The sequence below is a fragment of the Ceratotherium simum genome, chromosome 31 (assembly GCF_057802395.1).
Source record: "Ceratotherium simum simum isolate JZ-2026a chromosome 31, ASM5780239v1, whole genome shotgun sequence".
Lineage (NCBI taxonomy): Eukaryota > Metazoa > Chordata > Mammalia > Perissodactyla > Rhinocerotidae > Ceratotherium > Ceratotherium simum.
Genome location: NC_141930.1, coordinates 9,204,853 through 9,222,109, shown reverse-complemented (window position 1 = coordinate 9,222,109; position 17,257 = coordinate 9,204,853). Strand labels below are relative to the sequence as shown.

The 17,257-nt window shown below is 36.9% G+C and overlaps 1 protein-coding gene across 2 annotated transcripts in view; it reads left to right on the top strand.

Moving 5' to 3' along the window:
* Window positions 1-752: 752 nt before the first annotated feature.
* PKIA (cAMP-dependent protein kinase inhibitor alpha) overlaps window positions 753-17,257 on the top strand; it is an 87,755-nt gene continuing 71,250 nt past the window's right edge. The window contains exon 1 of one of the 2 annotated variants that reach the window (XM_004427132.3): window positions 753-881. The gene's annotated coding sequence lies outside the window, so the exon portion shown is untranslated. The remainder of the gene's footprint in view (window positions 882-17,257) is intronic. The other variant, XM_087420407.1, reaches the window with a different exon arrangement.

Sequence of the window (17,257 nt, the reverse complement as noted above, 5' to 3'; positions counted from 1 at the left end):
TTCTGCTTCTTGGTTTTCAAATGTTATAGCTGTCACCAGAGCAACAGCGCAATTTGGGGGGGGGGGGGGTGGGGGGGTGTTAGAGGGAACATCTGCCCATCGCACGGCTAAACAGCAACACAATCCTGGGGCGACCCCTCTCTGGCTCCTGGAGTGCCTTCTCTGGTCGGTCGCACTTCTCGCCCCCTTTGGGAATCTCCCGTTCCATTACGTAGGCGCGAGGGCGAGAGGTGCCAGCTTTCATAATTGTGCGCGGTTTGGCTGCGTGTGTCCGTGTGCGTACTTGTGTGTGCGTTGGGGGAAAGAGGAGTGTGCTACCAGGGGCTTAGAAAGATCGCCAATTTAAAACATTTTCGGAGCGTTTGAGTGTTGATCTCAAACCACAATCCCAGTCTCAAAATTCAGCGAAATGAACAATACTGATAAGGAAGACGAAGAGGGTGGAAAACCCACACAGCCGAATGGAGCTGTCCATGCAGCCGGAGGGACGGGGGGGCGCTTGCAGGAAAGGCGCTATGCAGACACAGTCTCGCTGGCTCCTCTCTCTCGGGCCACGATCCGGGGACGCTTCCTCTGTAAAATCACTAACAGGCAATAAACCTAAAACCCGGAGGGGTAGCGGTAATCGGGCGCGGTTTCCAGGCGCCCTTCCCCGGGCGCGGGAGAGCTCCCTCTCCCCCCGCGGCTGGCGCCGAGTGTGGTGGTCCGGCCCCGGGCGGGGGATGACTTCATGCGGCCGGAGCCGGGCGGCGGGAGCAGCTGCTGCGGCTGGCAGGTGGGGCGGGGGCCGGCGGAGCTGACCGCGCACCCGGCCCGGCGCGGCGACACTGCGGCCCGGGGCAGCGGGCGCCGAGGACATGCGCTGACTCCGGCCCGAGGAGGTAGGCAGCCCGGCTATCCTTGGCACTGGCCACATTGCGCGGTGCTTTCCGCTCGGTTAATAATGGGGTTTGCAATGGACAGGCGAGAAGGGGAATACCGCCGCTGTATTCTGCAATGGGAAAAGCAGCAACCACTGGAATTGAAATGTTCATCAGCCAAGAGCCTGAGATCGGAGGAGCGGTGTTAATGGGCAAACAAAGAAGGCGGTTAGCCTCTAGACTCTTTTAAAGATCATCGACCATTTCAATGCCAGACTCACTTAGACACTGAAGACGATTCCAAATGTAAAATAATTTGAGTTGCACTTTTGCCTTTCTTCCTTCAATCTTCGCTTGGTTATTTTCTGGTTTTAGAGCAGCAGGTCCTTGCCAGCAGCCTGGGGAAGTAAGCAGAAATCTTCCCTCTCCTTCCACAGCCCTTCCCCCTTTCCCTTCCCGGTTATCAGAATGGGTCTGTGCTCATTTCAGTGTCAGAAACCTACTTCAGTATTAGAAACAGTCTCTGTTTAGAGCAGAAACTTCTCTTGTCTCCCGGAGTTCAGCTTGGGTTGAGCAGCACTTGTCTTGCATCTCCCTTCATTTATCATCTTCTTTGTCAGTCATTTCATTGATTTTTTTTTTTTCTCGGGTATGCTGTGCCCATTCACAGGCCAACTCTTATCAGCTCCTATCCCCCACCTCTGTTCCCCGACTGATTTTGTCAAGGACCCAGAAAGGGCATTGCCTTACACCAGTTTTGGTATTCTCTCTCTTTACTGATACCTGTGTCCATTTCCCTAACACATGGCATGAGAAATCCTGCTTTTAGCCCAGGACCAACATGGTTTCCAATAACTCCCTTCATTGTAGTCACTGCACCTACCAGAAAGGTTTCGAGGAGAGCAGAATCTATTGGGATGTGAGAAACAGGGCCATACCTACATATTTTGCTCCCTGTGCATAGGCATCCGTGGAACTACAGATGTGAATGTCAATCTATCTAGTTTTCTTGAAGATTTTTTAATCCAGCTTGGTTGTGAGACACCTAGCTGGGTAGGGTTTGGGGGACCTCCTTTCCCAAAAGCAAGCAGTGCGTTTGTCCTAGGATTCCCTGATAACCTCAGAAGAGTTTCCAGAGAGGCTTTCCCCACAGGCAGTCAGAAAGCCAATGGTGCTCAGGTGATTTGAGCATCCTCAACTTAGTCTCCCCATTTAGGAGTCCCTACCTCTTGTCCTAGGGTTTCCCCACAAACTCCTTACTGCTGAGCTGAAGTGCGTATTCCTGTTGCCATCTAGGGATGTACATTTGAATAATATGCTGTGAAGTGGTTAAGATGGCTGTGATGGGGATTGCAAATGTGCCGCTTCACCAACAGAGAACAGTTGCAATAAGCCAGACTGTGGGGCGTCTGTGTGCCAATATTCTATTTAAAAGGAGATCTGTTATCTTTAAACTTGAAATTAGAGAGACAGTCTGACTCAACAGCCATGTAATTTTATCTTAGCAAATTAAAATAGGAGATCAATGAAAAAGAGGGGCAGGGTTTATGGCTAAAAAATATACCTCTGCTTACCTTCCTTTTTAAATATCGCTTTTAGACAAAAATACTGGTTCTGAAAAATCATGTTAATTCTGTTGTATATTATTATTGCTTTTCTGATTACAGAGTCTCTTTTTTAAAATACACTTTAGAAAGATTTGAGTTGGTTTCTTTGTCTCCACCTTTGGTATATGAGGCAGAGGGAGTGGAGGGGGTGGGCAAAGCCCACTTTGAGTGGTCCACTCCGGGAACTGTCCCCCTGGATCATAAAAACCTCAGGAAATATTTTTTGGGGGGTTTTGTTGTTGTTATAATGTGTTGAGTGTGGTTTGGGTTTGAAATATTAAATTTTCAAGATTCTAGAATTTTGAATCAGGCACACCAACTAGAAGAGGGAACAAAGAACAGGAACATTCTCCCACCTTTCTTACTTTCCTAGTCTTAAAATATTTACCTATATAAATAATTATTCTGAATAATAATAGTAACAACTATGAATATAATAATTCATTTTTAAGAAATTAGCCCAAGGTATATGGAATACAGATTAGTGCAGTTGATCTTAAGTACAATAAAAATTTCTCTAATTTTGAGGCCTCTTTATGTTGAAGAGTAGTGCATGAGAATATCCTTATGATGGTTAGAAATTGAAAGTGTCTATTATTGGCTTCTGAAGAAACTGAATTCTTTGGCAATAAATGGGTTAGGATTTGGGGACTGGTGCAGCTAAGCTAGCATCATACCTGCCGGTGATTTCACAGGTGAAGAATCCACTCCGTTCTGGACTGGAGTTGGAGAAGCCTTTGGGGAAGAAAGAAAACAAGTTAGAAAATTTAATTTTTCATTTCAGTGCAACGGAGGAAGATAATTAAATTGAAGAGATTTCTGAATTTGGACTTTGTTGTGTGTAGACAATTTCTGAGAAAAGTTTCTAAATTCAGAGCCCTAAGAAGAAATATCTATATGATTTCTTGCCTGAAACTGATTTATGACTTTATTTCCCTTTCTTTAAACGTTTCCCAGGGAAAGGAAAGATTACTTGCCCGATTTCAGAAATGGAGGAGGAATGAAAAATAGAAGGATGTGTGCTGTTAGATGCGAAATGAACTGCAGGCACTTTTGTAGGTTTGACAAGATAGAATTGAAGTCAATCTGCTGCTTTCCAATCACGTAAAAAAATCATTAGTCTGGGGACAGTCAATGTTATCCGTAACCTAGAGAGTACAAATTTAGGAGTCAAAGTTGCCCTCTCACAACAAAAGCCATCTTCTGGTGATGCATGACTGCCGTTAGCTACAATTGAAATAGCTTATCCTGAGGTTTTGAAAATGGAAAAAAAAAAAAAAAGCAGCAATACTAGGACCGAAGAAGAAACTTCATTTCTATTCACCCAGTGCCTCCAGTGAGAATGGGTAGAAAAATGCAATTTTGAAAGTTGTCAGTGGCCTCTTAATTGCTAGATTTCCATAATATTTCACCCCATTCATTATGTCTTTATTTTTAAGTTCTCTTCTATGTTCTTTCTTTATTAAATACTTGTGTTTAAAAGTGTGATTAATAAGTACTATGTGTCAGACACTGAGATACCCCTTTATCTAGTTTCTCACTACTCTCCGTAAACTACCCCATGCCTAGCCTACACCAAGTGGTCTTTATTTCCAGTTTGTGCCCATGATGTCATGCCTATGTCTGTTTCTTCCTTTCCTTCACCCTGTTCCACGTTGAACCCTTGCTCACATCAGACACTACCCTTCCCCATGCCCACGTTCCTCCTCGCGTCAGATGTGTTTTCTCTCTTATCTCAATTCCTACAGCACTTCCTATCTTGGTCTGTCCTCTTGTGTGAACATGCTTTGCTCTTCTAAAATAGCCTTGGAGAGCAGGGTCGGCAACTAACAACTTTTTATGACCTGCGACTCATAGTATTGTGCCTAGCTATGTATATGCATAGTAGACATTGAGCAATTTGATTTTAGTGAAGAAATTCGTTGTTATTTACCAGGGGTATATATCTACTTAGTCTTCTCCACTGGCCAAGCTAGGCTCTAAATATGTGTGAAAGTACCAATTTAGTTGTTTAAAATCCTTATATAATAATAAATATAATGAAAGTGCATTCAAATAGTTATTGTCAACAACAGTTATTGTGAGCTTACCTGCCCTTGTATGTATATTAGCTCATACATATTAAAAAGCCTGGTAAGCATAACAAAACAAAACTTGAAAGAAGACATTGTCCCCACTTTCAATATGCTTGCATTATATTAAAAAAGAGTTAAGCAGAGAAGGCACCTTACATATATACACTTATCTAGTTTCAAGGCCCTCTGCTAGGTACTTTGAGCTATGGTATCTGATTTCATCCTTCTACTATATGCTAATTTTACACTGAGGAAACTGAGTCTCAGAGAAGTCACCTAAAGACAGCGATTCTTTCAACATTACCATGCTGCTCTTTGAAGTGTAATGGAGTTAAAGAAAGCATTATGAAAACCTAAGATCAGAGCCTTCAGAGTCGTTTAAAATTTTTGTGATTAATCTTCCCAGTGCTTCTTAAACATTTGAGTCTTAACATCCCCTTTGATAATTCAGTAAAGGCCATGCATCCACTCCCCAAGTCCCTACACACACACAGAGAATCTTGCATGCAATAGCAGGTGTTTAAGTACCCAATAAAGCCCTCCTTAACAAAGGGGTTAAGGACTTCCACTCTGGGCTCACTTTGACGATATTGGTCTCCATTATTAGCCCAGACATTTCTGATACTTGAAATGAGTTTCTCTTTCTATTGTTCTCCTTGCTTTAGAACCTAAAAGGAGAGCTCTTCACTAGCACTGGCACAAAGGCGGCTGAGATGACTAGGAAGCAAGTGCCAGGGAGACTAGTGAGGCAAACAACCTTGCTTCATGGAAAAGGAATCCTAGAAGGAGCTCTGACTGTTACACATTCCAAATGACTTGTTTAGGGTTTCCCAATCAAACCACTGCTACAAAAAAGAAACGGTTCTCAGACTTAGAGTACTCGACTGCCAAATCTATAGAAGAACATTGCCAGCACTTGAGTGTTGAAGTCTACTTTGAAATATATTCAGTTTTCTTGGGATGGACGTATGTCTGTCTCAAAGTTACTATTTCTTTCTGGGAATGCTGTCTGCAGTTATATATTTGCTTTTGCCAAGTTAGGGAAAGAATGACAAGTTATGTTCATCCCTCCTAGATTCTAAAACAATTGCCAGCATAAAAATGCATTAAAACTCTTAGCTGATTCTTGAAGAGACCGGTACTAGCTAGCATTGTTCCTGCTGATGCTAGTGTTCAAAGAGGGATGTGACAAGAACAACATTAATCTAGAAAACACAGAGACGGAGAAACGGAGAGAGAGAAAACTCAAGAGGACAACTTAAGCTGTTGCTTTCTTTACATTTCTCCAAATATGGTAATAACTGTATGAGCTCCTAAATTAAGTGCAAATTTATGGAAATTTAATAATACGAGGTAAATTTGTACTTTATTTTATAGTAGATTTTTATTGTATTTTTATTGTGGCAAAATATATATAACATAAAATTCACCGTTTTTACCATTTTTAAGTGTAGGATTCACTGGTATTAAGTACATTCACAATGTTGAACAACCATCACCACTATTCATTTTCAGAACTTTCTCAACATCCCAAACTGAAACTCTGTACCCATTAAACAATAACCCTGCATTCTCTCCTCCCCTCAGGCTCTGGTAAACTCTCTTTTGCTTTCTGTGTCTATGAATTTGCCTATTCTAGGTACTTTAAATAAGTGGAATCATAAAATATTTGTCCTTTTGTGTCTAGCTTCTTTCATTTAGCATAATGTTTTCAAAGTTTATTCATGTTGTAGTATGCATCAGAATTTCATTCCTTTTTAAGGCTGAATGATATTTCATTGTATATATATATATATATATATACCACATATAGCAATTTTTAGTTGCAAACACTTTTAGTACATTGCCTTTCTATTATGTTAAAGATATCTAGCATATAATGCTACCGTATTACCCTTAATAGATGCTTAATAATGTGTACTGTGAGGGTGCCTTAGTTTTCTTCAGTCAAAATCTATTGATAAACATTTATTAAGTTCCAAATTTTTTATGATTTCAAGCTATGTGGTAATGGACATAGAGGTACATGCCTTTACATATTGGTGCTTTTACTCTTGATGGAGTTCTTGGAGTGGTTGGAGTGGTATTGTTGGGTCAGAGATTATGCGCAAACATTTATAATTTGAACACATACAATGACTATAAAAATCATAAACTTCTTCAACAGATAGTATTTCTGTATCTTCTGTAACCATTTGTAACTATCTTAAAAATGAATGGAAGTAGTATAAGGGAATTCATTTAACATGATTTGAGCAAGGGAATATTCTCACCTTTTTCATTTCTAGTTAGTGTAGTTTCAGTACTATACACAAGTATGGAAAGATTCCAAGTCTCTCAATTACACATTTTATCATTTCAAAAATATTACAGCGTGCATTACAGATGTCAAACAAGTCTTATAACAACAATGTAGAAAACTAGAAATGTCTATCGCTAGTTTTTTTTTTTTTTTTTAACCTCCAGCAATGGGTCATTTGTATCCAGCCTAATCTAAAATTTGATTTATTTTTTAAGTTCAAATTTATGTACCTGCATTATGGTAAATCTTTTATTTTGTTGGTTTTTTTTGTTTGTTTTGTTTCTCTTTAGTGTGTTCTTTTTAATTTATCCTGAAACAGAGCAATTGAAGCCCAATGATGAGAGTACCTTATTTAAGCTAAACTACAGAATGTTGGACTAGCTGAAGTATAAACAGAATTGACAAGGCTCTTAACCACCCTCCTCAGAAGACGACTGTCTTGATTTGCATCATCCAAGAGAGGAGAAACAGAGAGCTTGCTAGGAATTGCATCATGTTTTACTCTAATTAGACATTAACATGCTAAGAGGGCAAGGATGAAGCAACCTGTTTATAACATATTTTTGAAAAGCTACCTAAAACTGAAGGGTTGCAGAAATATAGATAGACACATGCTGCACATTTCACAACAGTATTTTAAGATATGCTTTTTCTTTGGTTGATTGAGATAGAGGGACTTGTTAATAAACATGTCTCCTGTTATTTACTTTTGTCTTTATTGCTGTCTGATCAAACCCTCGTTAAAAAGCAGACATAAAACAAATCAGCATTCTGACCTTTGCCTGAATAAGCAACAAGCCCACGTCTCAAACAATGCACAGCAGTGGCTGTGAGACTGAGGGTGGAAGCGACCGTTTTTTGGTCATTGCAATGACCAAATACTGCAGAATTTGACTGAGTAAAGTTAGAGAAGTCGGTAATATCTTTAATGCCATTTCTTACACTCCTCTCCATGATCTTTCACACTCAGATTCTGTGATAATTGAAATGTGGTGAAAAACAACCAAGATGTTAATATCCTCTATCCATTCACAAAACTTAATCCTGCTAGGACTTGCAGAAATAATGTTGAATCTGAATTGTTGGGTATTCAATGGAATCACTGAGAATAATCTGTCCGATTCACCAAATCCAGATTCAGATTTAAAGATCAACAAATTTTAAGGATTGTAAAGATTTAAATATATGTTATATATGGTAACATATAAAAAGTTTTAGAACAGTAAATTTATATGTATGGGCATTTAATTATAAGGTATGTTCACTGGAGAATAGTGCAGTTTTAGAAGGATTCATTCTGAAAAGACTGCATTAGCACATTTTTTTAACCACTTCCCTCAAAAATAAATTGTGACAAATCATTGTTCATCCGACTTAATCTCTCATCTCAAGGAAGTGAGTTGTTCTTGGGGAAATTGCCTTTGTCTAATTTGTGCTTTCCTGCAGTGGATCAAGCTGAAACGAAGTGGGCTGACATTCTTAACTATCGTGACACACCCACACTTACTAGAATTACCTAATGATCAGTACAGAAGGGTTTTATAATAAATAAATATGTACCTACTGAGAATCTCCATTGATAAAAGTTAGGGAGACATGGCTGGTGATCCTGTAGAGGAGAAATCTAAATTACATTTCTTACATCATCTGCCTATAAGAGAAAAATCCAGGATTGCAAAGCAAGGCATGAGACAGTAGCATTTGGTATATGTTATAAATGTTTAGATTTCTAGGGAGCTTATTGGTATCATATACTATGGTAAGCACTCAATAAATGTAAACTGTCATTTTAAAACAGTGAAATATCAAGAGCAAAAACATTTCTGCAACTCAGATGGTCAGTTTGGTACTTGGCTTTATTATAGGCATTTACAAAATATTTGTTGAACAACAAAATGAATCAATACCATTTAGTTTTGAAAGCTGCCCTCCATACAAAACAATTGGTATTCTACACAAGTTCATTGAGACTTTTACTTTTATTTTTGGTGAGGAAGATTAGCCCTGAGCTAACACCCGTTGCCAATCTTCCTCTTTTTGCTTCAGGAAGAGTGGCCCTGAGCTAACATCTGTGCCCATCTTCCTCTATTTTGTATGTGGGTTGCTGCCACAGCATGGCTTGGTGAGTGGTGTAGGTCTACGCCCTGGATCTGAACCCCCAAACCTGGGCTGCTGAAGTAGAGTGTGCCGAACTTAACCACTGCGCCACTGGGCCAGCCCCTCATTGTGATTATTTTTGTAGGTGTGGTGGGGATGAATTATAGATGGCACACCCCGTCTCCCCTGTTTCTTGCCACACCATATGCTCTTCCCTCTGAAGTTTTGGTAAGGTGGGAATTAGAGATGGTGCATACTGAAGTTTGAGATATATCTAGTAAGCAGTTCAAGACACTCAACCAAGCACAGTCCCTTTACCCGGGAAAGGCAAACATAGGACATTACCCTTCTTTCTTCAACTACCATGGATTTGGACTTTTAGAAAATTCAAAATGCAAGACACAGATTTTCATAATAAATGTTAGTCAGTGGTTCTCTTATCTCCATGCCTTTTTCAATCTCATTTATCGTGGAGAACACAATCATAGAGACCGTAAAATCTCAGTTTTGCTCAACTGAAAACTTTTTCCACCTGCATGCAGGTTTGAGATAGTGGACCCGTCACATCTTCATAGGACTTTGTGAAGTCACTATTTCACCATAAAAATTAAAGCTGACGTTACAGTGGTCTGACACTAAACAGTCCTTTGAATAAGGAGAGGAAGGTTGTCATCTTGGTCATCATTAAGGGAAAAAAAAAATCACTGATCTGTTCGGGCAAAATACTTAAATGTTTCAATTTCCCCTTAATAAATAAAATGGAAAATGAAATCAAATGGCAGTACAGTGTTACGAAAGCAAAGCAAATGGGTTGATCTCAAAATGTCTGACTCTAAAATCAATGGATTTTGTTCAATTTGGTAACAATTTTATTCTCAGCGCTCTCAAGCAGCTTTTGGTCATCAGTCAAAAAGCTCTAAACATTTATCTTCAAAGAAGGCCATCACTAGACCTCTCTTTGTTTTTATTTTTATTTTGGGGGGGCAGGAGTTTTAGCTACCACTTATGTCCCAATCATGCCTTGCAGGAACTGAATTTGAACTTCAAATCCCACCTAGTTTGAATCCCAGGTTACTTAACCTCTGTGAGTTGTTTCTTGATTTTTAAAACAAGAAAAGCACAGTGGTATTCTGAAGATGAAAGAAGATAACGTAAAAGAGAACTTGAGTGCAGTGTCTGAAGCATAGTAAGGGTACATAAATGTTTCCAATTTTTATCGTTTTAATTCTCATGAGCAATTTGCAAACAGATCTCCTTGCCACAACTTTTCCCAGATGTTTGTGAACTCCTTTTCCTGCCTCCCTCCGTGTTCGTTAAACTAAGCCTTGAAATGACGCTGAACCTCACGGGAAAATGTCTCAATGCAGGTAGTGCCAGCTTGGGGAGAGGTTGAGGCCACCACAAGGCAGTTGTCAGGCTCTGAGCCACAGTAGCTGTGGGAATTAGACTTAGCTTCTATTTTTAACTCTGCAAGAAGTTGATTGGATGACCTGGGAAAAGTCACTTGGCTATTAATTCTGCATCTTATTTTCTGTCTGAATTGTACCATATGTCTAATCACTCTTTTCACTGACTCATTACCAGAAATGATATTAAGGTTGTTGAATAAAGGTGTTGATTTCAGAAGCAAGTGTCATATAAAATGGGAATGCTCCCTTACTTAAAAGCAACAGTTGACATTTTTTTTTCGGAATACAGCGTTGCCTGGCAGAGGGCAACTTTAATTTATAAAGAGTTGTTAACATTTGCTTCCTCTAACAAAAGCGCTTGAAGATCCGGCTAATTATCTGGCTTATATCCAAATATATATTTTTTAATGTGTAACTATTGAAGAAGTTTCTTATTTTTAATCAATATCATTAAGATGTCCAAAATGGAAAATTAACCTGTAACTCCATTGTACATCATATACAGAGGACTTTTTTTTGCTATATGACACTTTTCTATTTTACTGAAGCTCAAAGAATTTAGAGAGCACCCGTAAGCATTTGAATATTCAGGGTCTTGTTTATTACTAGGTGCTACTGATTAGATTTGATCAGTAGCAACACTTTAAACTGAAATAAAAAATAGAGCCCCCAAAGGGCCAGCTCTGGTGGCCTAGTGGTTAAGTTCAGCATGCTCTGCTTCAGCGGCCTGCGTTCACTTGCCGGGCGCCAACCTACACTGCTGTCTATCAGCGGCCATGCTGTGACAGTGGCTCACATGCAAATTAGAGGAAGATTGGCAACAGATGTTAGCTCAGGGTGAATCTTCCTCAGGAAAAAAAAAAAAAGAGCCCCAATTAATGTGCAAACTTTACTTCCAGAAACACCAGCCTATAAAAACTGCATCATTAGCACACACACATGCTTTAGTATGATGACAATTTTTGTTGGGCTTGAAAAGCACATAATTTTACATTTTTTCTTATATGGCTTTTTATTATTGATATGGGCCTTTGGTTTAAGGAAACAAGTACAAAAGCTGCCAAGAACAAGTTTAATATGTAAGCCATAATTGTTCATAAGTGAGAATTTTGTGGTGATCTACAAGTGCAGCCAAATTTGCAATAATTTATTTCAATTGGTGGAGTCTAGTCACGTGTACCTAACTTTATTCTTTCCAGTAAAAAGTGTGTCATTAGTAGAAGTAAATTTGTCCTAAATTTCCAAGCCAATATTGTTAATCCCCATTTGAATACTGAATTCATTAGCTGTTCACCAAGGCTTGAGGCATAGATTTTAGGCATAGTCTGATTCTAAGACGAGATGTTGCAAACAATTAAAATATCTGTTTTAAATATACATGTGCATACATGTATACATATATATTATAAATAAATTTATATATTTTATGCATATTACATATCAATTATATTTAACCAATTATGTGCGCGAATATATATACATATATGTGCATGTATATATGTCTGTTTTTATAAACATTTTCTTTCTATTTCAAATATTTGCTTGCATTATAGTTGAATTTCATTTAAAATAAGCAGACAAGTTCTTGGAGAAGCACTTGAAGAATCTTTGTTTCCAAAGTTAACTTTTGCAAAGAAAACTTATTTTTTCATTGGCTGTTTATTTTTCAAAAGTTAAAAGAATATTTTTAAAATTTCAAAGTGATTCTTTAATATGTGAATATGAATATTTATTTCCCTACTTCAGACTGCTATATATGTTTTATGTATATATGTATAGATGAATGTTTTTAAACTTGATCTTTCTAAGTTATAACTACTATCCAGTTATGTGAGAATAGTGGTGTCGTTTGCTTTCAGCTTGGGACACGCTCCTGTTTCATTTGATTGTATTTTATTTGCTAGGTTCTCTGGACTTCCATCAGTTTTTCTGCTTTGAGGAATGTATTTCACAATGCATAAGAAACATTCTTATATCTATATATGTATTTCATGCCATAATTTTCCAGTGTCTCACAAAATCTTAGTTTGAAATGTTCTCATTTGAATAGACTGTTTCAGAATGGACCCTTGTCCCTTTCTGAATCATCAGATCTGTTCTTTAGGTATTTCTCACTTTTTCTGTTGGAGAAGAAGTAGGAAAGGGAGGAAGGAAACTGTTTGCACTATGGAACATTCCAGTTCTTTTTCTATACTTATACCTAGTAAAATGCACTCTCATAGTAAAACTGGAAGCATGAGAGTGGCAGTTACAAAGCTCCAAATTAGGACATAGACCCAATATACTGTAATTTTCTCAAATAAGGATACGGAACTTGGTCTGGTATTTATTTCAGTCTTCCTCACAACCCTAACCCAGGTACTAAACTATTAACTAGATTTTTTTTTTAATAGCCATTTGTTGATTAATGATGTCTATTTTTGGTTCTGCTTTGTTTTGGCTTAGTTTCATAACCCTTTTATACAGAGGCTTATATTAACAAATGTCACAAGTTGAATTGTTGGGTTTCCTCTTGCTTTATATCTGAATAGCCATATGATTTAAAAATGCTTAAAAGCCAGACCTCTCAATTAGAAAATATAAGCACAATAAAAGTAATGTTTTTAAAATGAATTCTGAAATACATTTCTCTGAATGTTAAAGACACGTAATCTTATAGATATGTGCGTGTTTGGATGCTTTATAAATAAAAGTAATATAATTAATCACGTATTAACTTATATTACCAGAAACTCCCTCCAAATAATTTCTAGGACACAAATGTTTATGACGTTTCTTTACTGTTTTCATTTTATTAATTTATTAAAGTATTATATATGTAATATTTCATATAAACATGGCATCATTTATAATACTAGCTTAGGAATTTTAATTCTGTATATAAATATACTAACTTCTGTTGAAATTGCTATGACTTTAGGGTCTAAATTAATGTGAAGGTTATTGGTGTTGTTATTCTGGTTTCTAATAGCTGCTGTCTGAAATAAATGCATTATAAAGACAAAATATCCCTGGGTTAGAATCTCTGCCCTATTAATCACATACTGTGATGTCTCTTGGATATCAGTAAGATGATATATTCTAGAGCTTTTATGTCAGCTTTCAAGTGAAGCAATCTTTAACATTTTTTATTTGAAAATACTAAATAAACTTTTACATGGTCTTTAATTAAATATAAATATTGGAGTTGTCTGAAACATTTGAAACGAACTAACACACAAAAACAGGGATATCTTTTAAAGCATATGAATTTCTAATATATTTATTTAGGTTATCTATGCTGAACTTGATTCATGTACATAATAGCTCACAGGTAACCTTCACTATTAAGTATGTTAAGATGCTTAGAGTAGGAAACAATATAGAAACTAATAAATTAAAATTTCCTTTTTATGCAATAAGTGAGAAGAATTTGTTAAATAATAAATAAAGCATAGTCACAACTGTTTTTGAGTGTCACATGCATAGAGGAAAAAGACCCAAAGAAAATTTAAAAAGTCAGTTATCAATGGTTAAGTCAAGAAGTAGAGAGTCAAGGTGACCTTTACTCACTCTTGATCTCATTCAGTATTTCAAAATTTATTGCAATGTGTATGTATTACTTTCAGAACAGTTTAAAAAGAAATGTGCCAGTTTGGATGTGTTTTTTAACATCTAAACATTTCCAGGTGTTAAAATGTTCAATTTTTATGTAGATTTCTAGAAGATCGAGGCTGGCCATAAAAATAGTGAATATTTAAGAGGAAGGGGAGTTGTCCTTCATCCTGAAATAACAATGATAAATTATATTTTTAAAACACTATATAATTTTCAAAGCATTTTTATATCCATACTCTCATAGGACCATCCAAACTCTCTAAAGTTGGAAAGCAAGTATTATCCTCATTTTTCTTAGGGGGAAATTGAAGTTCATGAAGTTTAGCCATTTGCCCACTTAAGCAGTGTATAGAGTTATTAAGGGGCAGGGCCAGAATTTAACCCTGTTTCATGTCATGGCCTATCTAGTGCTTTCCTCTATGCTGTAGGAACTGGACATGTTTAAGAGGTAAGCACAAAAATGCAGATAGGCCAGGATCTGTGTCTAGTTACGGATTTGCCTATAGACCTCACTGGAGCCTCAACCAAGAAAATCTATATGGATTACTTTCTTCAACCCAAAGAGATGGACATGTTGAACAAGTTCCTAGGTTTAAGAAAAAAAAATCTATCTTGTCTCTTGTTTCACCCTGCACTAGTTTGTGTATCTTGTGTCTTTCAACTTCTTTTCTGGAGAACCATGCCTCCTACATAGAGGATTGCATTGCTTAATAAACAAACATTGACAATGCTGATGGCTTACCTAAATTAAATAATATGCCAATCTAGTTTGCATTGACGTAATGCTGACGTTCATGAGAATATATCATTTTATTTATATACACACACACATTTACTAGGTCTAAGTTAAGCAGTAATTTTTGCTCAAAACTAGAATGTTATTTATATAATTGCAGCACATGGCCATATAATCTATCATTTTAAAAAGTAATAAATAAAATTCACAGAAAATTCTCTCCTATAACTGCAGTGGACAATTTTAATACATTTCTATTAAGTTTCTAAGTATAAAATTATTCTAAACAGGTCATTTATGAGGTATGCCTTAGTATTTTTATGCTTCTAAAATATCATCACTATAACCTCTTTTTAAAATAGTCTGACACCTACCAAGTATTCTTTCACCTCCTACAAGAAAGCAAGAAAAAGAAAGCATTTATGTTTTTAATTTTAGTGAAGGGTTCTTGATTTAAGAATTAGTCATTTGCTGTTATTTGAATTTCAACTATGCTGTAGGCACTTGACTTTTTTTCTGTATGGCTTTTCTGCAGAGTTTTCACATGTATCACCATTAATTTCATTTTTCATGTTCATTTCAAATATTCAGTGCCTTCTCAAAAATAATAATATGGTTTTGGACTGTTTATTGATAACAGATAATGCTAAGAAATGGTGATTCTAGTTTTCAGTTAAAAACAAAATGAGAAACTAAAGGAATAATTACTATAGCAATTTTTTTTCTCCATTCACACCAGTGAATGTTGGATATAGAGACTATGAATCCAAATACTAAATGTCTTGCGTATTCAGGGAAGTGAAAAATAATACTTAGTGTGCTTATTCTGTGCTAAATACTGTTCTAAAACCAGATGGATTCCCCTTCACAACAATCCTAAAAGGTAGATACTATTATTACCTATTTTACAGATGGGCAAACTGAGGCACAGAATGATTAATATGCCCATGGTCACACAGCTAGTAAGGCACAGATATGGTATTTAAAACCAGGCCAACAGTTTATGTGAGTCCACATTCCCAACCCCTAAAGTGAATATAAAGGTTTTGATCCCTGCTATTTGTTAGATGCCTGTTTACTTGCTTTGTGGAAAGAAAAGGAAGGAGGGAGGGAGAGAGGAAGGGAAAGGGGAAAAGAATGAGGAAGAGAGGGATGCAGGAGAGATGTCAGAATTTTGCCAGCTTGTTGATAACTGCTGTAAGTTATAATGAAGTTCAGTTTAAGGACTTATAGAGATTCCAGTAGAATAAATAATTTTAAATTTTCTCAAGTGAAGTCTTTGTTGGAGAAAGATGGAGACAGCAAGTGAATTTCTCTTTAATTGTAATCATAATTGAAATGCTATAGCAGACTCTTATTTGGAACAAAAACAGTTCTGGTAATTTTTACAGCAATGATTCTACCTTTTCTTAAAATTATTATAAGATTTTTTTCACCTTCAACAATCTCAGCTTATTTAATTTCAGTACTTACTCTTTTTTAAAAGTCTATAAATTAGTTAGGCTTAAATCATAGGAAAATTGAAGGATGTTTATAGCCTGTAGCAGAAGGGCCACGCCCAGCTCTGTCCATTTCTATCAGAGCTTCTCCACCAAGAAAGGAGGAATTATTCTGATTGGTCAGATTTAATTGAACATTCCCTGAGCCACGTTTTACTATTACATAGGGTCACTGCGTGTTTGTTTAAATGTACACAGCAATGGTTCCCACATTCTTTTTTGTCCATTGCCTGGTCCTATGAGAGCAGGTAAATGGAGCAAAGATGCTCAAAACCTAGACCTGAATCTCTTCTCTCTCTTCCATTGCATGCACTAGGGTGGGCTTAATCTAGCAGAATAATGATTTCTTCTGTGTTTTACTGGCTGTTTCTATGCAGATGAGTCAAGCTCTGTTTGAAACCCAGAAAATCTTTCATGCTCTCATCAACTTCTTCCTTCAGTATGTACTCAGAAAATGGTAACATGCCCCAAATAAGCCTTTACCACAGCTCTGGACTCCGAGTTATCAGGAAGTAATTCTAAATCTCAGATGTATTCTCTATCTTAATCAACGGATAATTTGTATATTTACTGTACTCTGGATTATTCATGTGTTCTTATGCATTTGGAACCTATTTCTGTCTTCACATGCTTGAAGCTAGGACAGGTATGGATTTTAATCAAGAAAATTTAGGAATTTTATTGTGTTTATTATGTACCAGGCACAGTTCTAGGTACTGGCGATAGAGTGTTAAACAGAGTGGTTACGATTCACACTCAACGAGATTGTTAAGAAAGGATACTTAACATTAAATTCAAATAGGAAAGGTGTCCAGAAATCATAAGCAAAAAAAATAATAATAATTCCAGTTTAATATGCATGGCTAGCATTTTGGGGATAGAAAAAATCTAACACAAGGAGTTTTATAAGGTTAATGATGTATAGTCACTTCCATTGAACTTTGTTTTATTTCAAACAAGCAATTTTTTTTTAAACCCAGTCAAAAAAATCATTGACAGTAATTATACAACTTTATAGTCCCTTATTTAATAAAGATAGGGTGCTCTGACTTATGCCATGGGGTTATTTTATTAT